At 35.6% G+C, this 16,374-nt stretch overlaps 1 protein-coding gene across 1 annotated transcript in view; it reads left to right on the forward strand.

The window, feature by feature from the left end:
- Positions 1 to 243: 243 nt before the first annotated feature.
- Positions 244 to 16,374, forward strand: part of LOC133531114 (B-cell receptor CD22-like) — a 620,993-nt gene continuing 604,862 nt past the window's right edge. Inside the window, exon 1 of the mRNA XM_061869231.1 lies at positions 244 to 1,037. The gene's annotated coding sequence lies outside the window, so the exon portion shown is untranslated. The remainder of the gene's footprint in view (positions 1,038 to 16,374) is intronic.

The following is a 16,374-nucleotide window of genomic DNA, read 5'->3' on the forward strand; positions in this document are numbered from 1 at the left end:
TTTCAACCAAAATAATAATACAAAAGCCAGCCAAACGTCTAATAAAACATAATCTTAATAACATAATAGGTACAATATGTACTACGAGTATTCATACCTGGGTAGTCTATTAGGTACCGAGCTTAAGTATAACATAACGGGTACCTATATCATATCAACATCCTCATTTTTTTGAGCAACCATAAAACATAAAAGCACAGAATATACTTACTGAAACTGAAGTATAAAATATAAATACTTTCTACATTAATACAGTGGTTAAAGCTCATAAATATTACTACAGTCTTAATTATGACTTCATTTTAATGCTAAAGAACATAATTGAATTCATCACAACCGAAACATCAAATAAAAAGTACCTAAGAAAACAGACGCAAACATCGGCGCACCAAACGTTTACATTTCCAAAATGGAGCACCATCAAACGAATACCCGGAATCCGGGCTCTAATTACAAAAATACAGACCGAGATTCATTAAATCGGTAAGGAAATTAAACCGGTAGTAATCCGAATAGTTGCCGACAGCCCGACACCTTAAAACGTTATCGGTAATTATATTCAGGGGTTGATTCCAAAGTAATTAAGCCAGATAACACGCGCAAAAGTTATAAATGATTATTTGCTAGCATCGAAACCGATTAAATTTGGCGCAACTCTAGTAAAATTCTAATTTCGAATTTCGAATATCGGATCTGAAGATGGCGGGACGCGCGCAAAGCGAAGTCAGTCGGGCTTCGGCGCTCGTGCAGGAAGGGTGTGTTTATATGTCCCTTTGCATCGCGCGCGGCGTTTACGATCGTAAAACCACCCTTGATATGTAACAGACGTCGACTTTACAACGTGAAATGGATTTCAGTGTTTTGTAAAAAGTGTTTAAATTTGAATTTATTGGGAATCAGTGTGTGATCGTTAGGATTTATTGTGACGGATTTGTGTTTTAGATTTTTATCGGTGTTGTGTGGTGTTCTGTGTTAAAATAAAATAGTGAACTGCGCTCAGTTCTACTCCTATTGGAATTGTCGGAACATATAAAGAGGTTGGTAGAAATTATAGTAATTGTGAGTCGTACTTGTACAATCTTTCGCATCCGACGATTAGTACGCAAATGTAGGTTTTTTTTTTCTGTTTGCAGCAAATGCCGACAAATAGGTACTACGATATAATATCTTTAGGGTCGTTGCGCTATTTTCTAATCGTGATTATGCATAAAGTAAAATAATTCCTCGAACTTAACCATTTGCGCGTTGGTTCGATTTGCAGTTGAATTAAATATTCATTATTATTTTACTGCATAACATTATCTAGGTAAATACATAGCTACCGCAATAGAGTAAGACCAAGCTAAGTTGACAGCGGTTTTGATAGCCCAGGCTGTACAAGTGTTATTTAAACGTTAAACTTCTATGAAAGTATGACGTTTAAATAACACTTGCACAGTCTGGGCTATCAAAGTCGCTGCCAACTTTTGGTCTAACTCTAGCACCGAACTCTACCTATACTTAGTTGGGTTGGGTGAGAGGTCTATAGTTTGTGTTTGGACTAGGTACCTATTCCAAATAGGTATATACACCGTGTTTTTATTGAATTGCGTTAACTCCGGGGTTTCGGTAAGTACGTTTAAGGAAACTAAATGGCATAGTTAGTTTAAAAAAAAAAAAATTTTTTTTTGTTTTTTTTTTACTATTTTTATTTTTATAAAAGTAACTAAATGTTGCATATAGCGTTGTTGTAACACGGGCATTACATTTAACTCAACCAAACAATTGAAAACTGTGACATATCAATGTCATTTCGAACGTCGATCGTCCGAGATAGTACTTACGTTTAGTAGCAAATGTATGAACTCTCACTAAACACTAATCAATAAGTAAACAGGCCCTAAGGCAAGTGTACACGCTCGTATGGGTCTTATAAGATAAAAATTAATGATTGATTATCTCCGAAAGGGAGTTAGTTAGAATATCGGTATCTTTGAGAAAGTTACTTTATTTAAGCTCAGGAATGCACCCTCGAAATTAACGCAAATCAAAAAAAACACGGTGTATATATATGTGCCAAAATTAAAAAGTTTTTTTTTCGATTAGGTGAGACTATTATGAATGATCTATCGCTAAATATTTTTATAAATAGAAGAAAAAACTAGACTATAGGTACCAAATAGGTGCCTATCCTCCTGAGGTATTTGCTTTGCGCTACGACATGGTATTCTTCGAGAAGCGAGTATTTAGGGTTCTCGAGGGTCGGCAACGCTAGTGGCTCCTCTGATGTTGCTTATGTCCATGGGCGACGATGACCGCTTCCCATCAGGCGGCTCGTCTGCTCGTTTGCTTTCACATAAAAAAATAGAAGCACTTATTAATTACCTCTTAAAGTTGGGGACCATACTTAGTTACTAGACTATAGGTACTTAGTTGGATTTGGTTCCTACAAATATCGTAAAAGCCAGCCGAGTTTTTTTTTCTAAATTAATTCATAAACCTACAATACAATACAAATCATCTTTATTGCACAACCTCAAAATAACATTTACAGAGAGGCATAATACATGAAGACAGAGGTGATAAACTGATAACCTACCCTACTTACCCTCCTACCTACTCTCCGTTCGAAATCCCACACTCAACGGAACAAGGGAAGTTGCGATGATCATTAGCTGCTTCCGAGATAAGTTAATATAAATAAGAATGGTTAACAAAAGTCCAGGAATAACCGCCTGGTGAGTGTGGATGGATTTGGAACCTACCTAAGTGTTGAGGCGGGGGCGGATTATTTATTATTAGAAATTTGTGCGAACTATAGAATAATGCGAATATTTCGATGAACAAATAAATATAGGTATAGAATAAAGTAAAAAGTCATAGGTACCTTATCTAGGTGGATTAAAAAAAAAGCTTAAGAGTCCGCACTCACAGCAAGCTCGGCCGAATTTCACCTTCCCATACGGAGTTACGTTCTCATTTTAAAACTACGTATTAGATGTCTCACTAAAATACTGAATTATTTTACAATAGTTTATTTATCTTTGAGTTTTTACAATTAAAACAATTCAAATCCTTCATTTAATCGCTTGAGTTTTTCCTCTCAGTCGTAATCTAACTGTCAATGTCACATTTTACCAAAACCGCGGCAAAACTATCTGTTACTTGTCAAACACTTGACAAAATAAAACTAAAACATCGTTCAAGATATCCTTAATATCTAACATTAGTGTTGGATTGTAATTAAACTTTGCACATATAATGACATGTGGTATATCAATGCCTGTAAGCTCCGGCTTATAAAACAAACGAAATAGAGCAAAAACAAGTTTTGTATTAAACATTTAAATTCGCTGTATAATTTTTTTTAACTATGGCATATGAAGCTACATAAATTAATTAAAGGCCTTTGATATAACTTGTATCCAATTGTAAGTACAAAGTTTCAGAGCAGTCTGGCTAGTCGTTATAGAATGAGAGTGTAACTACGTTTGTATGGAGAACAGAGCTTCTTGCGGACTCTTAAATAGCGTCACGATATTATAAGTAGATAAGGTAGGTATTGCAGATGTAGGTACATAGGTGATTTTCCTAGACTGAAGAAGATATTACGTACCAATTTAAGTGAAAAAATTAGACTTAGGGTCTGTTTCACAATGTCCAGATAAAATCCTGAATAAGTTACTTGCCTTTGCCACTTATACGACGAATAAAGTCATCGTTGGCGTTTCATAATGTTCAAATAAGTTTTGGTAGATAAAGTGCTAAGTTTTGCAGGAAGTTTCAACTGGCAGTTATTTTTTTTTTTGTTAATTAGCTATCCAATACTTTACTTTGAAATTGTGAAACAGGCCCTAAGGTAAAGCCTGACCAGTAATATATGATCACGCGCCATATTGCAGAATTTCATTGGAACTAAATTTTTCATACTAAACTGAACTGTCACCCTATACATGAGAATAACAGCGCCCTCTTGACAGTGATAATATATTTCTAATCGGGCTTTAACTCTGTGTCTAGAAGTTTGTTTCAAACTTTATCATCTCACCATCATTTCCAATTAAAATCACCCTAAAAGATAAAAAGAACGCCGATAACGGTTAAAATTTAAAAGTGTTCCTTTTTTAAAGCTATGACAGTTGAGAGCTCCGACGAGCTGACATCTTCCTTTTTCAAATGACTAAGGAGATTATTTTCCTGCTCTGTGAGGGAAATTATTTTCTACTTTTTCGGTAAGGAACGAAATGTTAGGTCCTTAATTAGAGTTCCCAGTTTTTGGTAATTGAGAAATAGGATTTTTTTTTGAAAACATATGTTTATTAACGTTATTTATACCTAAATTAAAAGCTTTAAAGTTATTTGTTACTGAGAAAGTACCTATGCACTGTAGTTAATTCCAGTTTTTAAGGTAGCTCTCAAAATTTTTCGTTTTCTATTATGGTTTTCGTTAAATTACGACGACCGGTACACTCGGTCAAGTGATTTAAACTTAGTAGTGGTAAATAAATATGTGTATCACTATACCCTGCCTGATGGCGTACAAAAACTTGAATAATTTCCTTACATACTAACATGCGAAATCTACATTAATACCTAGTTATTATTAATATTGAAAGTCATGTAAAATCATAAGCATTAAAATTATACAGCTATAATTCAGTAATAGTGTAAAAACAATTTATCAATTTAAAATGTCAATAGTTAATGCTTAAACTGATTTAGGGGTAACATTCTAAAATGGACAGACAATTTGTTATAGTTCATACTAGCTAAGCAGAGTTTTGCGCAACACAACACACACATAACATAAAATACTAACAAAATTTACGGGTGGAAAACGTCCGTCTGGGCGTTCCAGATACCGCTGGAGTGACGAAGTCCTAAAAGACCTGTTCGCCCTCTGAATACCCCACTGGCGTGAAGTGGCGCAGGATAGGGCAGAGTGGCGCTCTCTTTTGTCAGAGGCCAAGATGACTTCACGATGTTCAGCCATCTAGTTAAACGTTGCGATCAATGACTTGTCTGTTTGTTCTTCAGTCAACTAATTAGCTGGCTAATTTAACCAGTTGGCTGCGACATACATGTTGCGAGTAAAAAACATCCACGTCGTCTGTCAGCATAAAACCTTATATCAATTACAGTATAAGAAATAATAGGGCTTGCTTCAAATAGTTCATAGAATCAGGCGTTACTTTGAGGAAATCCATTTTTTTTTTAATACCACGACGGTGGCAAACAAGCATACGGCCCGCCTGATGGTAAGCAGTCATCGCAGCCTATGGACGCCTGCAACTGCAGAGGTGTTACATGCGCGTTGCCGACCCTTTTAAAAGCCTGTACACTCCTTTTTTGAAGAACCCCATACTGTATAATTCAAACAAAAAATATTACTTTGCTTATCCGCGAAAAGAAATAACGTGCTAGTCAATCAGTGCTAACCCGTTATACTTCTTTATACTTTACATTAATTGCATGTAAAAATACGCAAGTAAGTATAACGGGAATAACGGGTTAGTAGCATGCATAGCAAGGGCTTGCTTCACATAAACAATATTTAGGTAAATTGTATAAATTGTTAAACAGACACATGTAAAACATAATATATAGTAATTGTTAATTTCTCATGAAAACCCTACACCTGTGATATAAGCATGTGTATTACGTACCCGCTGTAGGCGCTTAAAAGTACGTGGTCCAGCCCTGTTTAAAGCAGGACAATCTCAAATCCCTTTCCCGACCCCGAACCTTTTTACCCACAAGACCCTTTTAAAAACAAAGGTGTCGACAAGACTTAACTTTGTAAAAACGTGAACGAATGTTTTTGTCAGGATAGCTAGGGTCGAATAAATGGGTGAAACAAATGGCTCGTTTGTAAAATGTAGCTTGTGTTCATTAAGAAGGAAGAATAGCTTTGCGATCCTAATAATCTTAACGATACTTCTAAGATCCATTTCGGGAGAAAACTGTTTTCACTAACTGAATCTTAACAAATAAATCACTTTGATTTTGATGTCGATTGCTTCAGCATAATATATTCTCGGTTTATGGGTTTCGCATAAAAAAATAGTGCTATACGTCCCTCTTAAACCGCTGTCTATAGAAACTGTTAACTGTTCAAAATGTTATTTGTTTTAGAAGAAGGCAAAGTTGTTGTGTGACTCCTCGTGCTAATATAGATACCCGAGCTAGCTAATAATTTCAAAATTGAACTACAAGCGTAGCGAGTGGCTCGAAAAGTGGAAACTTGAGCGTGGTGAGGGTTTCCAGGCACGGGGCTTAAACAAACTTCGCTTCCGAGTAAAAAATGAAAATGTTCACCACACCATAAAGGAATACTCATTAAAATATTACAAATCAAATCTAAATGAACACAATTGAATATTTATCATTTACAGTTATCACTTAAAAGTCAATTCCACTAGTCAACATGAGGAAACAACTCAAAATTTGCATCACAATAGTTTGCCACTCTTGTGGATAAAATGCTACCTACTTGTCAATTTTTGAAGAAAAATTTTACTAGCCGGTGTGGTGAAGTAGTTATTAACAATACAAGTGCAGAAAATAGGAAATTCACAACGAGTGGTGATAAATTAAAATACGACCGAAGGGAGTGTTATATCGACATTGCGAACTACCTTTTCTCACGTGTATCGTACAAAGTTTTACAGTACATATGGCTCTTTAAAGTTTCGATATATGCACGGAAAGTGCTCATTCCAAAGCCGAAAAGTAGCGCCATATGTACTGTAAAATCTATTTCTCTAGCGATCCTCCTCCACAAGTTCATACATTTCGTTCGTAATTTCTCACCGCGCGTGTTCGTTGAGATAAAAGCCGTCTATTCACGAACCGCTTTATATTTGTCTCCGTTGTTCGCTTAGTACATACATTAGGAATGTACGTAAGATTGAAACTGGTAGAGAAATAGGAGTTTGAACTTTGTGAATTGCTATAGTCAGGACAGCCAATATGTGCCTATTGAGCTAGATATTAGCTACTCCAAGTAATTAGATTTCTGTGCTGCTTTACCCCTTCGTGTGCTGAATTCCCGCAGCGGGAGGGAAATAAAATGGCCACGTCTGTCGGCCTCCATTATGTACACTGACACATCTATCGGGGGTTGGGCGGATTTCTATAAACATAAAAGTTTGTTGATGATACTGATCAACTGTAGCTTATCCTTGCCTAATGATATCGCATTGTTATATGTTAGAGCAGTGCAGGACCTATTTTTGGCACTCAATTTTCGATCAAGAGAGGGTTACTAAAAATGTCCCGCACCGGGACACCAGCAGACGCGCCGATATTCCTCACTTCTGCCGCTTCTGCTAAGTGTATTCTGTGTATTTTCTAATCGAACAAACTTTACGATCTTGTATAATAACGAATTAACGTGTAAATATAGTGTAAAGTCCAAATTGCTCTATATATGGTTACGTAGACGTGATCATTTTAGGGTAAAAAAGAAAAGAAAAAGAGAAAGAGAAGAAAATAGCGTACTCACATCTTGAAGGCCGGCAACGCATTACTAATCCCTCTGGTGTGGCGGGTGTCCATAGGCGACGGTAATCCCATCAGGCGATTTGTCTGCTCGTTTGCCTCCTATATCTTAAAAAAGCCAAATCTTTTGGATTTTTAATCGGTGTTTATACATAATTATATTTTGGTATATTTATATATGTATGCGTAATCTCATAACCATTTAGTAACGCCGGAACTTGAACTGTTGAGTGACTCATCAAAATATTAGATTTGCTACAGTAGGTTTTTTGGCATAGATCCATTTTTAATAAACATCGCTATGTGAACCGTTTTGTTTTTCTTATTCCACGAAGGTGATGAACAAGCATACGGCCCGCCTGATGGTATGCAGTCACCGTAGCCTATTGACGCCTAATATATGCGCGTTGTCGACTTTTTAAAAAACTGTACACTCATTTTTTGAAGAACCTCATACTGTAGACCCTCGGGAAAACCTCGTCAGGAAGCTCATTCCACAGCCAAAGCGTCCGCGGAAGGAAGTTCCTCTTTAACCGCATAGTGCGCGACCATTTAGGTTCTAAGGTGTGAGGATCGCCGACGGCGAGGGGTGCGTTGATAGAAAGTAGACGTGGGCATCATGTTCATTAATTCTTCAGAGCACAACCCATTGTACAAGCGGTAGAACTGTACCTCTAGTGTAAATTTATTCGATAGCGTAACGTGATGTATGCGTTTGCGTTGTCTCATTTTGTATGGGATTTTGAGTTTCCAAAACGTTCCGCTTTGCACGCTGTTTCTAAAACCCATACTAAATGACACTTAACGCAAACGCGTAACATAACGTCACGAAATCGAATGGGCTCTGTAGAACACACACAAGAAGGCAAAGTTAGTCACTAAATTAAATTGTAAGATATTATAACTACCTACAGATATGGCATATCTACCCTAAAATAATAAAAAAAATGCATACAACGTCACGGCAGCGTCGGCAGCACACACACAGAATTTGTTTATTGTTTACATACACCTCTCGCTTGCGTCAGATGCGACTAAGAACAACTTGTGCTATCGTTACAAAGTAGGTGCTTCAGTTTTCAAACACTTAACCTATCTATATAATATCATTGTTTTCTACTGACCTAAATAAAATCAAACAACTAAAGGGTTGAGTTTAAAATTTATGACTACACAAATTCAAAAGGTCAGTGGGTTAACGAAATAAAGAACCGCATTTAAAACCATTGTCACCTGACCGCAGATTTGTTAAAAGCATTTTTAATGGCCCGACGCGGGACAAAGGAAATGAATTATGGCCCGAAAACGCCTTTTAATTGTGGATTGGCCGAAAACCGAAAATTGACCGAGAATTATTTGCACAGGCATACAGTAGTTCGAACGCAAGTGGAATTTGTTGCTAGAAAAATAGTTGCAGTAGAAACTTAGCCTGGCCTAGTGCCTGGTGTACAAGCGTGTATGTAGGTATAGCGTCGCGTAGTGGCGAGTATAGACATACATATAGATAATTTCTTGCATAAGTATCTCCTGAAACAGGAGTTCGAGTAGCGTATGGACGCCACTTAAATAATGATGGCATTATTCTTTATACATTATTGAGTATGTATAAAATTTATAGTAGTATATTAATTACATAAATTTTAGTAATTTATCACTTCTTTTCGATAGTTCTAATAAATATCATCTTTGCACCATTTTTAAGTCTCTGTATAGCCCGATGGTTGACTGGTAGAGAATACTATTAGGCAGTAAATCCGCCATTTGTACATTAATATTTTTTGTATTTTGTCCAATAAAGTTTAAATAAATAATTATGTACTTAAATAGTTAAATAAACCTCCATAAGACAGGAACAAATATTTGTGATAAACCTGGGAGCTTCGTAGGCAGGGTCACTACCGACTACGCAAGCAGGCCGTTAAAAAGCTTTTAAGTCACTTAAATACTATAAGCTCGATCTATTTCTCTTAAAACCACAATGACAGACATATTACCTAACTATTAACACACACCGCTGTTTACGGGAGCCAAAAACTCTACACAACCCCAGGAAGGGTTGCTCCGATCATTACAAAGATAAGATAGATATATCCTGTAGATATATTATTATGGTAAACATGGAAATGCTATCAACACTATTCTACTTGTTTTACACGCTAATCCTTTCAACGGTAGGGCTTCAAAGTCGTTTGATTTGTGTTGTATTTACATTATACAATCCTGAAATAACTCTGTTTAACAAAGGAGTGCCGACTGCTTTAGTGCTATTAACCCGGGACTATAGATAAAAAAAAACATTTGCAAGAACATTAAGGTAAATTTACGATTTAACTCACGTATTTTTAGTCAATCGTGCGACATGTATCGGAGAGGCTATTATCTATATAGTGCAAGTGGATGTCATTCCAGAATCTAGATCAGAGCCCAACTGGGGAAGTACCTCCACCTTACAGAAAACCGAAGTCAAATAACACTAGACCCTACTCATAGGCGACTGCCATCTGACCTTCCAACCCAGAGGGTAAACTAGGCCTTATTGGGATTAGTCCGGTTTCCTCACGATGTTTTCCTTCACCGAAAAACGACTGGTAAATAAGGAATGCTATTTCGTACTTAAGCTCCGAAAAATTAATTGGCACCGGGGTTTGAACCCGCGACCTCCGGATTGCAAGTAGCGCGCTCTTATCGCTAGGCCACCAGCGCCTTATTATTATTTACCTATTTATTCTTGGAATCTGTAATTCATATTAAATTTGTTAACCCTTTTCCAGGCAAAGTAGGATTTATCGACCACATACGCGCCAATAGAATTTCAACTTTATTAAATTCCGATTAAAGGTTCAAATTAGATTACACGTTCGGAAAATGAGACTTGCCTTCAAATGAATCATCAAAGGTGGATTGGGAAATCCTTGTGCGGCCTGTAAAAGGGTTAAGAGCATGGTATCAAGATTTAAAAATTTTGGAAAATTTACTTAAGTAAGTACCTACTAATATTATTTCTCATATTTATCTTATTATTTATATTTGTTTGTTCCTATTAAATAATATTTTTTGGTAAATAATTATCAAAACGACTTATAGTATAATAAATCTTAACTAAAGAAAAATAAATGATCTTGTTTTCATAGTTATTATTCATACGTCATATACATTGTTTTTTTACAAGCTAGAATAATCGGAATTATTTCTGCAATCAAATGAAAATTGAATAAAGATATAGTCGTTTATTGAGTAGACTGAAACACGGTTTAAGTATAAAATGAACCTACTGTAAATACTGTTTCTCTTATAACATTTTCATGGATTTGGCTGAATCTAAGCGTTTAATACTAAAACGATTTAAACGCCCACACTGTTTTTAATAAAAAGTCTTTTTTCCTCTAGTTGATTGGGAGATATTTTATTCGCAAAGGTTGAAGGTCGCTCTGCCTATGGGATTCCGGATTTAATAAGTCTGCGTAAAAGGATTTTGTATGAAAATTAAATTTGTGAGTTCCGTTATGGTTTTTGGTGGAAATTCACCCTTTATTTTTGTACGTTACATATTACATGATTTAATCCCGTATTTCCTCCTAAGTCCCGTGTTCCTTTTAAAAGGACAAAATCGAATCGAATTTTGAAATATAACGGAACAGAAGAAGGTTCCAAATTCGAAAGCGCAAAAATGACTGGATTTTAGGAGAAAGCTAATAACTATTCATAATGTCGGTACCCAGAGAATAAAATGGGGACTACACGTTCGTATGAAAAAGTAATCGTCCACTTTTCTCTTAAGGCTCGTAGATTCGTGTTCTCTCACTCTCACTGAGCATAAGTGTGAACGAGATGGATGTGCATGCTCGGCACCGCAAATATCATGTTTTTGAATTTTAATTTGTTGTAAGCTTTAATAAAAAAGAGTATTCGATGAGTTCTATCAAAATAAAATTGCGTATATTTAGAAGCAATCTTCATATTTTTAGCTTTTGTGTAAAAATTGTTATAAATTTTTCAAGTGCGTTTGTGACTTACATAAGTTACATATGTTCGGGGTTCTATTGTATCGAGCGAAAGTCAAAAAATCAGGATTCGAATCGATGACGTCCCTAGAGAAAATTCTCAAGATTTTTAACTAAATAGGGTATTTAATTGACAGTATTTTAAATAAATAACGAAATAAAGCACCACAACATTAATAGACAAACTTAGACAGCAGTTATTTTTAGACAATATTAATATTTTATAATTCGTATAGTACTATAAAGAGTGCATAATTTGACCGTGACGTCATTTGATAGTGTTTCATATAAATTCCATAGTAGCAAATCGTTTTGACAGCTCGAAAAAAGAAACTGATTTGGGTAGTTGTCAAATACCCTATTTATAAATGGCAACCGTATTGTGTACAACCGTATTGTGGCAAACCGGTATGAATTTTCAAAAACTCCTGAACCTCCGTAGGTTTCATCACACTTGCTCGAAAAATTGCTTATTTCATGGAGATGTACTGAAGGACAAAGGCCTATTTTAATCCCGTGGGAGTTATGGATTGTGAAAAAAAAGCTTTTTTTTAAATTATATCACTTTTTTATACAAACCAAGTAGCATTAATGAGTTTTACTTTTAAAATAATGACGTTTATTATTTAATATTTTTGTTTATGTTTCAAATTAAATAATTCGATTATTTTAACAGCCGTTCAAAATATTTTTACATAATTTTTTATCGTGGCTGAATGCCGAATAGGTCTGTGCCCTCGATGCTAACCTGTCAAGAAATTACAAAATGGCGGACGAATGTTTGATTTAAAATTTAGTTTTTTCTTCGCAAGCGTGATGAAAAATATTGTGTGTAACTCCGGGGGTAAGAATATTGTAAACTCGGGTCTTTAATTCCCTCGTATCCGAAATTTCACTTACCCCCCTCGTTGCACAATGTACTATTATATGTAGGAAAGCGCAAGCCATTAAAAGTTTTATGTCTATCGTAATAAAGTACATTTGTATCACTTTTATAGCGAAGATATCTTAGTCTAGTGAATTAGAGATTCCTGGGGACGAGGGATTGTAGATAAGCCAAGGGTGATTTATACTTAATCCAGCCTAATCTAATGATTCTGTCCCTTTCTAACGCGTTACTAGCAGTGAATACGAGGGAGATGGAACGATGTAATTCTTATCAGCGTGCGTGTTTCGAAGAGCTTTTAAAGTGTGAGTGAGTTTTTGTAAGATGCAAGTTAATCTATATGAATATTTCACCTTGCAAATGCATTTAAGATACAGAAATCTCATAAGAAACTAAATCTGTATATAGTGTGTGAATCCAATGCGAGCGATAAATTAAACCAGATCTAGAATTTATCATGTGTGTGCCCTCTGTTCTTTTCAAAACCCTTTTAAAAACCTTTTTCAATTTAAAAGTAAATAATTTTCACTCTAATAAAGTCATAATTTCTCAAAGAGGACATTCATTACGAACATCCTTTTAACTTTCACGAAATATTTAATTTTAAGGGCGTACCAGGAATTTTCACGTTTTAATATAGGGTTATTAAGGGATATCTAATTATTGAACAAGTAATTAAAAGGAAATTTGTAATAATTATGCTTTTAAATCGGTTTTCGCTAGAAATGTGCAAGTTTCAGAACATTATTAAAAATTCAGGAACAATCTCGGAAGTTTCTGAAAACTTACACGAGAATTTAATGCTAGTTTCCAATCAGAAAGATTCTTGTGGGAATCAAAAACTATCTTTTCTCAAGCTTGCAATGAAATGTTGACATGACTTCAAATAAAGGAAAAAAAAAACTATATTATTAACTTCATAAAAGCATATCAAATATTCTAATCAATTGCAAACACTATAAAACTTAAAACCTAAATCTAAAAATAAATAATTAGGTCAAATTAGGTCCAGAAATACATGTAGCGCGATGAGTGAATATTTCTTTTTTTTCTGTTTTAATGTTTGTTTTTTATTACTTAGGGGTTGTCAAAAGGGAAACGAACATTTTATTATTTTTGCGCTGCGACGCACAGTTGAGGAGATATAAGAGCCCTATAAAGATTTCTGCTTGACTGAAAAAAAAAACTCTTTATAGATCTGTATCTCCCAAACCGTGGATCTTAGCGCAGAAAGAATATATGATTTCTTCCCATTTGTGATGTCCCACGCACTGAATAACCTGTCACATTAGGACATGAAACAATCATCATTATATTTTTAATATTATTGCAAGTTTGAGAAAAGCACTATACAAATCTCGGCGAGAAGCGGGGTTGCGGGCCGCGTATCCCTATCCGACCTCGCTACGCTCGACGGTCTATATCTACTAGGCCTGCAACCCTTCGTTTCCCGGCCTCTATAGAAATGTACTATTACGAGTTGATTGCTATTTGTAGTAACTATTTGATGTCAAGTTGATTTCATTTACGCTTTGTTTGTGGAATTAGTTCTTCAAAAAAAAAAGGATTGTACAGGTTTTTATAGGATGTAACACTCCTGGAGTTGCATACGTCCATAAACTACTGTGGCCAGTTACGATGCGGGTCAAAAACGACGATGTAAGCGCGGCGCATGGCGGCTAGCTTAAAGATTATCTCCATGTTTTAATCAAACGGTATTAACATAGGGAATATATTTGTTACTGGTAATGTATTCAGTGATTAGACAGTACGCTTGTAAAGCATAGGCGACAAGGGCACTGGGTTGAATGGTGTCATGCAGTAACGTTAAGCTTGACCAGTATCATTTCATTTACTAGCACAGACCAGAAATATATCAGCATTGTGTTTTTAGTAGCCGAGCATTACGAGTGTGATTGGACAGTACGCTTGAAAAGCATAGGCGACAAAGGCACTGGGTTGGTTGGTGTCATGCAGTAACATTAAACTTGACTTCGTCTATCGTTTCGCACGTCACCGCCAGAAATATAACTAAGGTGCGTTGTTTTTAACGCCCGGTGTGTCTGTGGCGCCGTAACTCTTAAACTAGTGAACAGATTTGGATGAGGTTATTTTTCTTTGAAAGCGGTTTTCTAGCGGTGGTTATTAGACATGTTTTATCCAAATCGGATTGTTTGTTTGTTTTGCATTTTTTTTTTATTACTAGTTATTGTTATTTGTGATATAGGTCGGTGAGAAAATTTGCACGCAATACAATTTACGGGAATCATAAGTAACTTCCTCCTCCTTCAACCACAGCCTCGGCAAATAATAGTAACATAAAATATATTATCGGTAAAATTAATTATCTTCACGAATTACTGCATAACACCATCCACGGCGCTAGTGTCGGCTATCAAATGAGGCATTCACACGCAAATCGAACATTCTATAAGGCAAATGAGCCAACTATTCTAATTTGCCGACGGAACACTAATTTATTTCTTGTTTATGCCGGTTACCGGGTTTTCATTAAAATTCCTTTTTAGCTCAAATAGAATATTAGAGAGATTTATTATGAAAGATAGTAAGACTTTAGTGGCGCTGTTTAAATTAGTAAATATATATATTTATAGATTAACGCGAACTATTCGTTGAAATTTACCTAATACGTATAATTTTATTACTGTCTTTGTTTATACTTCAATAACTCCACAGTATATCGTATACATATATTCTGCTGTATAGAAAGGTACCTCTTTTATTTTATTATATTATCAATGGCTTTTTTAATCCCTTTTCCGCTTAATTAAAATATCAGACTAGTGATTCTTTGAGCTGTATTCGTGTCCTGTCTTATTAGAACACTGTAAATGTACCTATGCGCCTTCAGAACTTTTCAAGTACTCTTTTACATCACGTTATTTTTCCATTACGTTACTTTTCCATCACGTTACTTTTCCATCACGTTACTTTTTACCGCTCCATTGTCATTAAAACACATGATGAGACACATTGAACCCTTAGGAGGTTTTTGAGTTGGTATTTGGAGAGTGACGTCAAGACAAGTCAAAAGACAACTAAACTTCAACTTAACTTCTTTGTCTTTTGACCTGATGTTTGGTTCTAGGCCTTTAGCTGCTAATGTTAATGTAATTGAAGCGTTTTCAAATGGTACAATTACAAGGATACAGATAAACCGAATAATTCGGCCGATTTTTCGGTTCGGTAAGATCTGAACGGGACATTCGACCGAATATTCGTATTCGGACAACTCCATATTCGGCCCATCTCTAATAACAAACGTCACTTGTTACATATCACACTTGACCGAACATGCACGTAAAAAAACGGGTAAAAAACATGTCGCTCAGAAAAACATGTCATAATACCACACAGCCGGCAGACAATTTCCGTCAAAACGGAATAATCAAAGGAATCTCGTCTCGATACCGTGGGTTGTTTGATCAAAGCTCGACTGAACACACGGTGTTATCACTCGTTATCAATGTTTTGAGTTGGAGTCTTGCTATTGGTTCAGCGGAAGATACGGGCGAGTCGAACTAATGTTACGGGACCTCTAGATCTATAACATTATACGTAATAAGTATTTTTGGACTTTTTTCAATTAGAAAACTATTTTTCACCACGCCAGCTCGTAGAGGCTCTCTTTATACTTCAGAAACTGATGAGGAAGTTACGATTTATCCATAAGAGTGCCAAAGTAATTTAATGCAAATTTGAGTTAGCTGGTAGAATTGACTTTTAAATGATGATTTAGAATGATACATATTTAATAAAGTTATTTGAATTTGATTTGTATAATGTTTTACAATCATTATTAAAAATTTGGTGTTTCACTCTGGAGCAAAGCTTATGCCTTTAAGCAAGATTCGCCTTTCAAACCACGGGTATAAATATTAGCACAAAGGGTTTAGGGATTGTCTCCTTGTAAAACAAATAACTACTGATGTAAATGCATGCAGGCTGACAGACCGTAAAACAGGGCTATAACCGCGAAATTTC

Source organism: Cydia pomonella, chromosome 24 (assembly GCF_033807575.1).
Source record: "Cydia pomonella isolate Wapato2018A chromosome 24, ilCydPomo1, whole genome shotgun sequence".
Classification (NCBI taxonomy): domain Eukaryota; kingdom Metazoa; phylum Arthropoda; class Insecta; order Lepidoptera; family Tortricidae; genus Cydia; species Cydia pomonella.